Genomic DNA, 14,333 nt, shown 5'->3' on the forward strand with positions numbered 1-14,333 from the left:
GTCTTCTTTTGCCTGTTTGACTAAACAACCTTCCTTTTACATGCTGTCATAGCACCTTGGTAGATTACCATCATTGTAATATGGGGAATGTAATAACATTTATTTAGCTTAAATATTTATTTAAGTTATTTAGTTAGTGTTGGTCTCCCTCACAAGGCCATTGGGTCATTACAGCAGAAATTGCATCTGGTTTTCCTCTCCAGTGTCTCCAGTGCTTGGCATACAAAGGACAGTAAGTGTTCCCGCTCCACCCCACCCGGGATGTGAATCATTGCTTTGTGCAGTGTATCCACACTGTATGTGCTACCCTGAGCACAATACATACAATAAGATATTCTGAGACAGAGAGAAACCACATTCACATAACTTTTATTATAGTGTATTATTATAATTGTTGTATTTTATTATTCGTTATTGCTGTTAATCTCTTACTGAGCCTAATTCATAAATTAAACTTTAACATAGGTATGTCTGTATAGGAAAAAACATAGTATATATAGAGTTCAGTACTATCCATGGTATCAAGCATCCACTGGGAGAACATATCTGCTTAGAACATATCCCCCGTGGATAAGGCAGACTACTGTATTCACCGAATAATCCAAGTTGATAGGTCCTCTGGTCCTACAAGCAGTCTATCCTATTCCCCAGGATCCAGTGAATAAAAACATTTTTCTCTTTCTCTGAACGTCCATCTTTCAGCTGGATACTGGATGCCACTGACAACAGTGCATCTAATGGAAGCCAGCCTCTGTGTGTTGTAGAGGTGAGCAACAGAGGTCAAACGTCCAATAAGGGATCAGGAACTCAGTGGTGGCAACAATAATTTAGGGCACCAGTAGCAGGTTAAGATGTAATACCAAGTTCATTTAGTGCCTCATTAGAAGATATAGTATAGAATTCCTGAGGACAGGAACCAAAGCTCAAATTTAACTAGCCTGAAAATAACAAATAAAGATAAGGGAAAGCACATAGATACAGAGATTTTCCCCATAAGGACTAGTATCTGAGAAGCAATGCAAGAACTCTCTTTCTGGAGTCTTTAGGTGAAAATTGTTATAAATACAGATGTTTAACTGATAGTAATAGTTTATAATACCTTGACCCAGGGCAACATAGGAGAGACAGACTTATGTCTTTTGAATAAATAAATAAATAAACATATATATATGTCTGTGCATCTTGCTACTTTGGTTAGCGTTTACGAAGTACCACAGTTGCAACCTGGGATTTTGGAACAAGGACTTGACAATAACTATCACTGAACACTTCTCATACCTGTCCACAATCATCACCATGACAATTCTCTCCACCACCATTCTTCTCATCATCGTTCAATATAATTTAATCCATTCTGAAAGTATATATTGAACACCTACTATAAAGAAGGAATTGTGAGAAGCACTAATGAGGATGATCAGCATTCACCAATGAAAAACTTAGATTCAGGTATATAAGGTCTTATAATAGTCTAATAATGTATTTGCCATAAGAAAATCATTTTTCAAAATATGAACCTCTCTACTTCTGGACATAACGGACTAACTGGTACTGGGCTATCCTCTCATCATAAACAGCTATAAAACAGGACAAAATATATGGGTCAACGGTTCAGGCAGTGGACAGCAGGTAATACAAGACTGTGATCCCTGTAAGAGAAAAGCTCACAAGGTGAGACATAACCACCCAGCTCTTTACCTGGGGACAGTTTCCTGACTATGGCCAAAGAAACGAAGTGCAAGCACAGAACCATGGTGTTGGAGGAGGTCATTGAGGGGATGTGACTGCCAGTTGATCTGCAAGCTGGCCCCAGGCAACTGGAGGCTCCTCACCCCCACCCATCCCTGGAATGCGCATACTGCCTACTGTTCTGCTCACACTAGGAGCTGTTTCAAGGACACAACCTGGAGAGGGTAATGTGTTATTGAGACCATCTGGACTACGTACATGACTGAACCCCATTATGCCTCTATATAAGCTTTTAAAACTCTGGCAGACAGGTGTGCAGATTACTTGTCTTGTGGCTACCCAAGACAGACCTCATGTGTAAGTTACAAAGCTTGTTAAAACTGCCACCTACCAACCTGGATTGGTCTGCCTCTTTCTTCAGTCTCTCCTTGCCCCCCGCTGCCCCATGTAAAAGCACCAGCTTTGAATTTCACGCAGGGAACTCCTGAGGTTGTGAATCAGCACGTGGGCAATCCCACTGATCTGAGAAAGCCAAAATCAAAGTTTGGGGCACCTGAAGGAACTAAAAATTGTAGGATAGAGATCAGAGAGGAAAGATCTCTCTGAGGAGGAAACCCCAAGATACATTTGAAGGGGTGAGGCGTCTGTGAGCTGTGACTGATAGTCAATCAGATTGCACATGTAAAGAGAAAGACCATTTGAGATTTATCAGAGAGAAGCTGCTGTAAGATTGAAATGAAACAGACCCTAGTAGTGGAGCAGGGATGGGAGAAGAGCAGTACCAAGAGAATGTGTTGTTCTGGCTCTGCTAAAGTGGGGAAATTCCATTAACACCTCATTAATACCTGTCATCAACCTGACACAAAGTTCAAGCCTTAAGAGTGAAAACCATATCCTTGAGTAAGGCCTACTCCACACCTGGCCCAACACAGGCTGAAACCAAACCGTGACTATGCCCACCAGGAAGAGAATTTGGAGGGGGGTCATGTCACGCTAGAGAGGCTTCCAAAGCACCTGGGGCTTTCCAGAAATCCACACCACCAAAGCATAAAACCAAGCTTGCTCCAGTTCAAGATGACCCTCTATGATTTGAAATGTTTGCTAGAAAAAAACAATATTCTTTTGTACAAGATAACAGAATTTAGAGTTTCTATAATGAGCTGTATTCAGTCAATGTCTTATACAAAGATGTGGGAAAATCTGATCAATATTCAAGGAAAAAAGAGGTCAATAAAAACTGAACTTGATGTGGCCCAGATGTAGGAATCTACAAAGATTTTAAACAGCAATTTACATATTAAAAGCATTAAAAGAAAAAATGTTAAAAGAATTAAATCACGTTGGGCATTAATCATCAACTTTCATCATGGATGCTAAAAATATTAGGTGAAAGGTTGATTGGGAACAGAAGAATACATGAATCAGACTGATGCCACCTGGACCTACTGGTCAATAATATACATAGCATCACTAAAAGTGCAAGCAGCAAACATTGTGTGCCTCACAAGACGATGCAATAGAAATAACACCAGCAACTTTGGGATAGTCTGCTGAAAAATTAGTCAAGATCCAATCTAGCTTCTAACTCAGGCAACTCAAGTTTATCAGCTTTGTAGTGTGCCTGACAATTAGTATTTTTTATTATAATGTAAGTGCACGATATTATGCTTTTGATTGCCTAGGCATCCATTTCAAAGACATCCATCTTGAAACATATTGCCAACTACACAACGAGATAAAGACGCGGGCCACCCCACCCATGAAGTTTTCCTTTTACAAAGTCCTGGGTGACTTAGATAACAGACCAAGTAAGTAACCCTGCTTTTCTTTTCTTGCACTTTAATTCCCGCTCTTATGTTTTAAATTCACCAACAAAGAGTGAACCCGCAAAACCGTAAGCACTTCACCCTTGACTCCAGTAAAGGGAGGCCCCCAGGTCCTTGCTCTCTCTCTCTCTACACAAGACCTGTCTGCGTAGCTGCAGACATGCCACCCACCCTTCAGGACTTTTGAATAATAAACTTTGTTTATTCATAGTTCCCTAATGGCTGTTGCTGAGGTGTGCCTTGCAACCATAATAAGAACCACAAGGGCCAGTACAACCATAACATTGTTTCTGGTCAGAGAAATGTCTGTGGGGGCTCATCACAAGTAGTACCAGCCCAGGTGAGCGCCCGAAGCATTCCCAGCTATAGCATCACTACTGATAGGCTGAGATTGACACAAAATAAGTTTATATAAAATACAGGACGTAGGAATAGAAGTTAAACGAAACCATAAGTAAGCAATAATTCCAATTTAGAGTACGGGACGTTCCAGAAGACAGATAACCAGATTTCTCCATTAACTCAATGATGTAAAAAAAAGAGGGGAAGAGGACTACTCTGAAATAAGGCACTAAGAAACATAACAAGATACATCATGTGAACCATGTTTGCATCCTAATTTTAAGAATTTACTTAAACATAATTGGAGAAATTTGAACATGGCTTATGTATTAGATGATATTGAGGAAATATTGATAATTGTCTTAAGTATCATAACGGCAGGGTTGGCATGTTTTTTAAAAATGTCTTTATCAGTCAGAGAGCGTACTAAATACTTGTCTATGGAATACATACTTACACAACTTACACATATGGAATTTGCTCTATAATTTTCCAGAAAAACAAGAGATATAGGTAGTTGAAATAGGATTGGCAAATGTTGATATTGAAGCCAGATGATGGCTACATGGGGGTTTATAAATTCTCTCTACCTTTGTGTATGTTTGAAATTTTATACAAAGTTAAAAATAAGTAAATAAAATGCATTCAGCTTTAAATTTTTTTTTGAGGAAGATTGGCCCTGGGCTAACATCTCTTGCCAATCTTCACTCATTTTCCCTTTTTCTCCCCAAAGCTCCAGTAGGTAGTTGTATGTCATAGTTGTACATCCTTCTAGCTGCTCTATATGGGATGCTGCCCCAGCGTGGTCCGACGAGCGGTGAACAGGTCCGTATCCAGGATCCAAACCAGCGAACCCTGGGCTGCCTAAGCGGAGCGGACGAACCCAACTGCTAAGCCACTGGGCCAGACACCAGCTTTAAATTTTTTTAATATGCATATCCTTAGACCTGGCAATTCAACTCCTAAGAATTTATTATAGGAAAATCTGGATGTAAACTATGTTTGTATGGTGAAGGAATTGAATGCAACTAAAAATCCCACAATAGAAGATCATTTAAACAAATCATATTTAGCTATACTAAAAAGCCCAGAAAAATAAATAAGTACATAACTTCTCGAAATAGAAATATGTTCAAGACATAATATTCAGTGGAAAACCAGATTATAAACTTCCATGAACCAACAAGTTTATATACATATATACACATGATGCAAGTAGCCAGTATATATGTTTGTTTTGTGTTCCTACTTTTGTATATCTATTTTCTGTATTAAATATCCATTGCCTATTTAATAAAGAAATAATAAAAGATCAAAGTAAAAATTCTTGTTAGCACTTGAAAATTATTGCTGTACCATTCTCATTTTTTAGAATAACTATAGAAGAGAAGAAGAGAAGAATAACTTTCAGAAAGGGAAACATCAGAATAGAACAAAGTTCATCCTCCCCAACCAATCCTGGCTGACATCCTGATGGAGATATGCAAAGTCCAAATAAAATCTTCACCACAATCCTCCTTCAGTCTAGTGTTTCTGTTTGCTTAACGTAGAGAAGCCTCTGAAGTGCCTCATGAACTTCCTTATTCCTCAGGGTATAGATCACAGGATTGAAGAGAGGGGTGACCACAGTGTAGAGCAGGGCAAAGACCTTCAAGAGGAGCTGGGAGTGGACAACAGAGGGTGCAATGTACAAGACAATGAGAGTTCCATAGAATGTGGACACTACAGCTAAGTGAGAGGAGCATGTGGAGAAAGCCTTTTGCCTAGTGGCCCCAGCAGGAATTCTCAGCACAGCTACCACAATCCAGGCATAAGATGTCAGAATCAGTCTAAAGGGAACAGTAAGGCAGACCACAGAGAGAATGAACGTTTCATCTGGGCTGTGCTGGGATCTGAGCAGGCCAGGCCCATCAAAGACATGAAGTCACAGTAAAAGTGGTCAGTGTAGCTGCGACCACAGAATCTCAGCTGGGCCATAAGGCTCACAACCAATCCATCTACCATGAAGCCAGAGAGCCAAGCTATGACTACCAGCCCCAAGCACCATCTGGGTCCCATGAGGAGTGGGTAGCGGAGTGGGTAGCAGATTGCCAGGTAGCGATCATATGCCATGACAGCCAGCATGAAGCATTCAGCTGTGGCTAGAGAACCAAAGATAAAGAACTGGAGCAAGCAACCAGCCAGAGAGATGGCTGCTTCCTGCAAGAAGCCCTCCAACATTTTTGGCACTACTGTGGAGGTATAAAGGATCTCCAGGAAGGATAGATTAGCCAGGAAGAAATACATGGGTGTGTGGAGCCTCTGGGAGCTAACCACTGCCACAATGATTAGCATATTCCCTATGATGATGGAGGTGTAGATGAGAGTGAACACAATAAAGAAAGGAGATACAGCTCAGCTGTTTCATAGAAAACAAGGAGGACAAATTCAGTAATAGTTTGGCTTCCTGTGGAGACAATTTCCATATGGATAATCCAAGTTTCTGTCTGGTAGTGATTAACGGAGAACTTTTAGTGCAGCTCTATATCTTCTCCAAGCTTCAGATAAGTAGGGCTAAAATGGAAATGATAAAAGTAGATCTCCAAAACAAGAATCACTTGCAGAGTCCTCATCTGTCCCCTTTTAAGTTGCTTTCTCTTCTCCAACTCCTATCATTCCCTGCATTCCTGATTTATGCATATTCTTTAAGCCTGGGGAGAGTTTATCCAAACTCATGATTTCAGTCTTCAGAGCCCTAGTAATTCAACCTACTATCTCTACGATATAATAAATTCCATCATCCTAATCTGTATGACCAGTGATATAGCCTCTCTTGTGTGCAACTGTGTAATATCCTCCAAATGCCTGCTAGACATGTCCCGTCATCAACTCAAAATCAGCATGGTCTAAAACCAACTCTCGTATCATCCCCAACCACAACTAACCCCACTACAAGTGGTTTGAAAATTCTGCCTTGATTCCCAATCTTACTGTATCACAGTCATCTTAATACCTTCTCTCATTCCCCATCTCCCAATCACTGGAATCTCATCAATTGTTGCTTAGAAAATTCTTATTTACATTCTCTCCTCACTATCCCACCATTAATCTCACAACCTCTTCACAACTATCTTAGCACGATTACCTTCTGTGTAGCATTCTAGTCTCTAGTTTTCCCTCTCCTTTACCAAATAGTCTTCTTTAAATTCAAGTTTCATCAAATTATTCAATATTTTATAGTGGAAATGAGATAAATGACAATGTCTGGGAAAGTGTAGGTGCTGGGGGAGCAGAGAGAGACCAAACCCAGACTGGGTGTAGAGGAGGGTGTGACAATCAAGGTCAGGGGAAGGCTCCCTGAAGAAGGTAGTTTGTAGGCTGAGTTTTGAAGGACAGATAACAGTTGACCAGGCAAAGGACAGGAGAGTGGGCAGAATATTCCAGGCAGGAGAGACATATATGAAAGCACAGGTGCATAATTGAGCTTCTAAAGATTGGAAAATGGGTCTTTGTACCTGCAGCAAAGATCTCATATGCTATCCAAAGGATGTGTGTGTTTATACTAAGACAGGAGAATACATCAAATGATTAAGACTAGAGGGGAAAGCTATAGAAAAAAGAAAGATATATATATATATCTGTATATATGTGGATGTATTTTCATGTATGTGTATATACATACCAAACCCTAACAATGTTATTTTCTAGGTTTGGGGATTAACAAGTATATATTACATTTATTATCACATAAAATCTGAGTTGTTTTTAATACAAATACTCTAGAACATCAGTTGTCTAAAAGACGGAAACTGGATGGCTGAGGGCCAAAGGTGGATGGGAGACTTTTCACTGTATACTATTTTGTGTTTTTGCCTGAGGCCAAAAATGTCCTTTGCATAGAATCCCATTTCCCACTCCCCTGCTTATTGCTACTATGAAATCTTCAAAGCCCCAGCTTAAGTTTCACCACCTCCATGAAGCTTCCTTTACTTACGGAGCCCTTTATTTCTTGAGCAATCGTGTACTAAGTATCTAGCATATGGAAGATATACCAGGTGCTGAGGATAGTAGGCCAACTAAAACCGGTCCATACTCTTAAGGAGATTATGATCTGGTATGGAAGATTGACAATCAACAGATAACTGAAATACACTAAAAGAGAGTTAATGAAATTAATCTGGAAGAAATATTAGTGAAAGGAAGTTATCCTGAAGTGATCAATGATTTCTGTGGAAAATGGAACATATGGAGGTGAGAGCATTTCAGGTAAAAGGATAACCATGAGTAGATACTGAGGCAAGAAACAGTATAGAATGTGAGGAAGGGATGGAATTGTCAGGGTGAAAGTAGCCAAGGGCAATTAAAAGAAATTCATATCAGATTAAGTAGTAGAATTGAGGTGAAGAGTGGTGGAAGATAGGGACAGAGAGGTGGGCCAGGACCAGAGCGTGGCGGGGGTGGGGGGGCACTTCCCCTAAAAAGCAGGAGCTAGAGCTTTAGCCTGTTGGCAAAAAGGCACAGCTGATGGCTTTTAAACACTAGGGTAGCATGGTTCAACCTGCATTTAGGTAGTTTTAAGGAAGCTAGACCCAAGGAAACAAGGATAAAGGAAGGAATGACTCCACACAGCTGAAACGTGGTGTGCAACTGTGTGCTGCCTTGAATTGATCATTCATTATTTTATGGTTTGCACTTTCTCCTCCACAAAAAGACTGCTAATTTATTTATCACAGAGATTAAAATTTATATCCACCACATTCAACGAAGTCCTAAAAAAGATGAAATCTCAAATATCCAATATTTAAAACCACCTCTCCCATAACCAAGCTCATGTGATCAGAGAGGGGTTCTGTACTTCAAAGACTTAGAAGTCCCACAGGTTCTGTTATCATCCTCCAGCTCCTGCCTCTAGAATTTATTCCCTTACCCTATACTCCATCTGTACTTCCTTGTGATATGAACTTGGCACTCCTCTGTGGACCTCCTTTAACTCCTAGATCATTTATTTGGCCCAAGCCCAAACTGAGGCTTGGATTCTTTCTACAGGATTCCTCTCCAGGAGCAGAAGTAGGCATGCAAACCAGGCTAGAACACCTCCAGTAATAAATGGCTCACCACCACCACCTCCCAGGAAGTCAGTGCCAACATTGGATCATACTGACTCTTGGTAATTTATTCCTATAATGAACCAAGATACTCCTGTAGGTTCCACTCATTCATCCTCCAGGGCATAAATAAAGCATATTCCTTCTTTCTATGACAGCACTTCAGCTAGCTGAAACCCAGAAAGACATGGAGTAGAGGACAGGGCAACAAGGACAAATATATGTTTAATAATTTTTTGGTGAAACTGGCATGTGCTCATTGCAATCCATTTCATGACTTTGTTCAAAGGAACAATAGTAACACCTCTCTCATTCTGACTCTCTTCTAAAGGCTATTTCAGGGAACGCAGAATGAGTCTAAGAGCAAGTAGAGGAACCAAAGGAAAGGAAGTTCCATTGGCCTCCAAATGCAAGAGGGTAAAGAAGGGGCAGCAGTCAGAGGTATATGTCCCTGGGTGGCAATCTGTAGGGCAACACAAAGACTTCAGTCTTGGCAAAACCAAGCCCCCAACATACACACAACATGGAAAGAGAGAGAAGAAACACATTACAATATCCCAGGCACCACTTACCTTCATTATGTCACTGAAAAATGCTAAACAATGCTGAATTATCCAGGTATGTGGTTAGAAAATAACAGCTTGGATGAGAATGAGAGCAAAGAGTGAAATATAAATATTCTGGGAGCCCAGGGTACTAAGCTGCTTTCAATGAGGCCAAGTGGTATAATCCACCTGTACATGAGCTGGTCAACCTTAAACAAAAGAAAATTTTCACTTCCTATTCCCAAATAGAACACCTAATTTAAATAAATGTGTGCATGTGGTCACAGAATCTGTTAGAAAAGTTCATGAAAATATGATCATATTCCATCTCCACAACCTGATTGTTCTTGAGAGTGTTTTAAAATTCAGTCACATGAAAAACTATTTTCATGTCATAACATAATCCTGGCTTTTCAGACGACTGCATTCCAACCTTATTTTTTCAAGGGGTTGGTGGAATGAGAGAAAAGAGGAAAGTAAAGAGCAGTTAGGAGGATATGAGGATTATAGAGAAACGACAAAGACATAGCAACAGCAGAGCTTACCGGATAAGAGACCATTATTCCCTTAGAAATAGAAAGGGATCATGGAAGAGGGGAGGGGTTGAATTTAGAGTTGGAGAGTCCAAGGAATGGAGCTAAATTTAGAGTTGGAAGACTCCAAGAAATGCTGGAAGAGTTTGAAATCAAGATGAATTTCACCATGCTAACTGATAGGAAAGTGAAAATAGTGCAAAATATCTGTTTATTGTCTGAAAAACACCCAATCACAGACTCAACTCTATATGGGTAAAAGTCATAGCAGGGAGTCCTCAATTATAACTATCACCATTTCTGGAAAGGAATTCAAAGAACATTCCAAGAAAAAATATTTGAAGAAATATACCAAACTGAATTTTAATTTATCTTTGGGAATGATAAAAAATTATTCTCATATATTTTGTAATTTCTGTTAAACATGTTATTTTTATAAACAAAAAACAGTGAATAAATCTTAATTTACGTTGAATTTTTAATCTGTTAACTCTCTTCTATCCTCTTTGGAATTACTCTATAGTAAAGCAGAAAAACACACTGAAAAAAATTTATAGAAAACTTCATTTAGATAAAGGGAGAGGAGAAGTCAAGATGGCGGGATAAGCAGACTCAGAACTCACCTCCTCCTGTGGACACAGCCAATTTACAACTACTCGTGGAAAAATTACCCCTGAGACAGAAATGAAAACTGGATGAGAGGAACTCCTGCAACAACGGACAATCCTAACTGAGGTAGAAGAGGCAGAGATTCACTTCTGGAGAGGAAAAACGCCGCCTTCACAAGCCGCCAGCTTCACGGCCGCCGCGAGCGGCTCACAGGTACTCAGCCTCCCTGGAGGCGCGGGATCTGAGCCGGGGAGCGCCCCCACTGTGGGCATTTTGTGGACCCAGCAGAATCAAGACGAGTGGCATAATATCTGACTTTGCCTGCTACTAAAGCATTGGGGAGTACCCCCGGAAAAGCTGGTTCACAAAGAAACTAAAACCGGCTCTTAAATGGCACGTGCGCAAACTCACCTGTTTCAGAAAGCATCCTAAAATCACCAGAAAGAAAGGTGCACAGTGCTTTGGTGACAAGAGACTCACCTAATAGGCCCTGAGTGCATCTCGGTGAGGGGCGAGACCTCTCCAGGGACTGGGACGTTGGCGGCGGCCATTGTTGTGGCCTGGTGTGGGCGTGCTGACACAGACGCCATTGGAGTTCTACCTGAGGCCTGCTAGCCCAGGCCTGCCGCACCGGCTAGAGCACCAATTTAATCCAGCTCAGCCAGGGCAGGCAGCCCACCCCAGAGACTGGCCCCACCAAACAGCAAGCCCTCAGGCAACTTATGGGCCTGCATAGATTGGTGACCGGATTCTCTGCAGCCTGGCAACTGAGCAGACTTTAGTGGGGCAGGGTGTGCACAAGGAGTGGGTGGAGAGTGTGGGGTGGTGGCGGAGTGTGTGGGGCTTCTGCCGTGGAGAGACTGGGTCCGCTTGGGGAGGTCAGGGCGCTCACACGGGGCAGGACTGTGTTGACTGTGTGTGTGGACCTGTGGGCAGCAGGGCTTGTCAGCTGCAGAAGACTTGTGCTTCTCAAAGACTCACATAGGGGGTTTGCCCCACCTTCCAAAGCCTGAAACAATTGGGTGCTCCTGTGCCTGAGGCCAGCTACACCCAGCTGCAATCCTCAGAGAGCTGACAAGAGAGCTAATAGGCTAGAGGCTTACAGCAATTGTAAGGCCCTGAGCCTAACAACCTGCCACGTTGGGGGCCTACTCACTTAAAATAAATACTGCAACACAACTGTGGTATTAGAACTTGCAGCCAACTGTGCTGGGGCTACCCACACTTGATAAAGAGACTGAAGGGCCCACAACAACTACAAGCAGCTGAGCATTACAACAGCTGGCCAGGAGCATAACTCGGCCAACCTGGGTGCCTACAGGGAGAGCAAACAGGCCACAACAGAAGGACACACGTAGCCCACATAGGGGTCACCCCTGGAACATTGAGAACTGCAAGCCTCCTAAGGCATCACTTACATAAGGTCACCTATCCAAGAGCAGGAGACGTAGCTGACCTACCTAAAATGTAGACACAAGCACAGGAAAAGAGGCAAAATGAGGAGGCAAAAGAATACATTCCAAGTAAGGGAACAGGACAAAACCCCAGAAAAGGAACTAAGTGAAACAGAAATGAGCAACCTACCCAAGAGAGAGTTCAAACTAAGAGTGTTAGGGATGCTCACTGATCTGGGGAGAAGAATAGATGAACTCAGTGAGAATGTCAACAAAGAAATGGAAGATATAAAAAAGAAACAATCAGAAATGAAGAATACAATACTGGAAATGAAAAATTCATTAGAGGAACTCAAAAGCAGAGTAAAGGATACAAAAGAATGGATCTGTGAGCTGGAAGAAAGATTAGAAGAAATTACCCGGATATTTGAGGAGAGGCGGAGTCAAGATGGCAGCGTAGGCAGACTCTGAACTCACCTCCTCCCGTGGACACAGCCAATTTACAACTACTCGTGGAAAAATTACCCCTGAGACAGAAATGAAAACTGGATGAGAGGAACTCCTGCAACAATGGACAATCCTAACTGGGGTAGAAGAGGCAGAGATTCACTTCTGGAGAGGAAAAACGCCGCCTTCACAAGCCGCCAGCTTCACAGCCGCCGGGAGCAGCTCACAGGTACGCACCCTCCCTGGAGGCACGGGGTCCTGAGCCTGGGAGCACCCTCGCTGTGGGCATTTTGTGGACCCAGCACAATCAACACCAGTGGCATAATATCTGACTTTGCCTGCTACTAAAGCATTGGGGAGTACCACCAGAAAACCCGGTTCACAAAGAAACTAAAACCGGCTCTTAAAGGGCCCACGCACAAACTCACCTGTTCCAGAAAGCATCCTAAAATCACCAGAAAGAAAGGTGCACAGTGCTTTGGTGACAAGAGACTCACCTAATAGGCCCTGAGTGCATCTCAGTGAGGGGTGAGACCTCTCCAGGGACTGGGACATTGGCGGCGGCCATTGTTGTGGCCTGGTGTGAGCGTGCTGACACAGACACCATTGGAGTTCTCCCTGAGACCTGCTAGCCCGGGGTATGCTCCACCTGCTAGAGCACCGATTTAATCCAGCTCAGCCAGGGCAGGCAGCCCACCCTAGAGACTGGCCCCACCCAACAACAAGCCCTCAGGCAACGTGGGCCTGCATAGATTGGTGACTGGATTCTCTGCAGCCTGGCAACTGAGCCGACTTGAGCAGGCAGGGTGTGCACAAGGAGCGGGTAGAGAGTGTGGGGCGGTGGCAGAGTGTGTGGGGCTCCCACCGTGGTGAGACTGGGTCCGCTTGGGGAGGTTGGGGCACTCACACGGGGCAGGACTGTGTTGACTGTGTGTGTGGACCTGTGGGCAACAGGGCTTGTCAGCTGCAGAAGACTTGTGCTTCTCAAAGACCCACATAGGAGGTTTGCCCCACCTTCCAAAGCCTGAAACAATTGGGTGCTCCTGTGCCTGAGGCCAACCCCACCCAGCTGCAATCCTCAGAGAGCTGACAAGAGACCTAATAGGCTAGAGGCTTACAGCAATTGTAAGGCCCTGAGCCTAACAACCTGCCACGCTGGGGGCCTACTCACTTAAAAGAAATACTGCAACACAAATGTGGTATTAGAACTTACAGCCAACTGTGCTGGGGCTCCCCACACCGAATAAGGATACAGAAGGGCCCACAACAACTACAAGCAGCGGAGCATAACAACAGATGGCCAGGAGCATAACTCAGCCTCCCTGGGCGCCTATAGGGAGAGCTAACAGGCCACAATAGAAGGACACACGTAGCCCACATAGGGGCCACCCCTGGAACATTGAGAACTGAGGGAAGCACACTGGAAGCCTCCTAAGGCTTCGCTTACATAAGGTCACCTATCCAAGAGCAGGAGACGTAGCTGACCTACCTAATACGTAGACACAAGCACAGGGAAAGAGGCAAAATGAGGAGGCAAAAGAATACATTCCAAGTAAGGGAACAGGACAAAACCCCAGAAAAGGAACTCAGTGAAACAGAAATGAGCAACCTACCCGACAGAGAGTTCAAACTAAGAGTGTTAAGGACACTCACTGATCTTGGGAGAAGAAATGAACTCAGTGAGGATGTCAACAAAGAAATGGAAGATATAAAAAAGAACCAATCTGAAATGACGAATACAATACCGGAAATGAAAAATTCATTAGAAGGACTAAAAAGCAGAGTAGAGGATACAGAAGAACGGATCTGTGAGCTGGAAGAAAGACTAGAAGAAATTACCCAAGCTGAACAGGTAAAAGAGAAA

General features: G+C 42.8%; 1 long non-coding RNA gene and 1 pseudogene across 4 annotated transcripts in view; both read right to left on the reverse strand.

Moving 5' to 3' along the window:
* The window catches only part of LOC147915629 (uncharacterized), a 135,600-nt gene extending 122,481 nt beyond the window's left edge, over window positions 1–13,119 (reverse strand). For 3 of the 4 annotated variants that reach the window (XR_015554056.1, XR_015554053.1, XR_015554055.1), the window contains exon 1: window positions 12,967–13,119. This is a non-coding gene — a long non-coding RNA (uncharacterized LOC147915629). Of the gene's footprint in view, window positions 1–11,108; window positions 11,236–12,966 lie in introns of those variants that run through there. The other variant, XR_015554054.1, reaches the window with a different exon arrangement.
* LOC101404412 (olfactory receptor 11A1-like) lies at window positions 5,368–6,459 on the reverse strand (annotated as a pseudogene).
* Window positions 13,120–14,333: the final 1,214 nt, after the last annotated feature.

The sequence above is a fragment of the Ceratotherium simum genome, chromosome 13, assembly GCF_057802395.1.
Source record: "Ceratotherium simum simum isolate JZ-2026a chromosome 13, ASM5780239v1, whole genome shotgun sequence".
Taxonomy (NCBI): domain Eukaryota; kingdom Metazoa; phylum Chordata; class Mammalia; order Perissodactyla; family Rhinocerotidae; genus Ceratotherium; species Ceratotherium simum.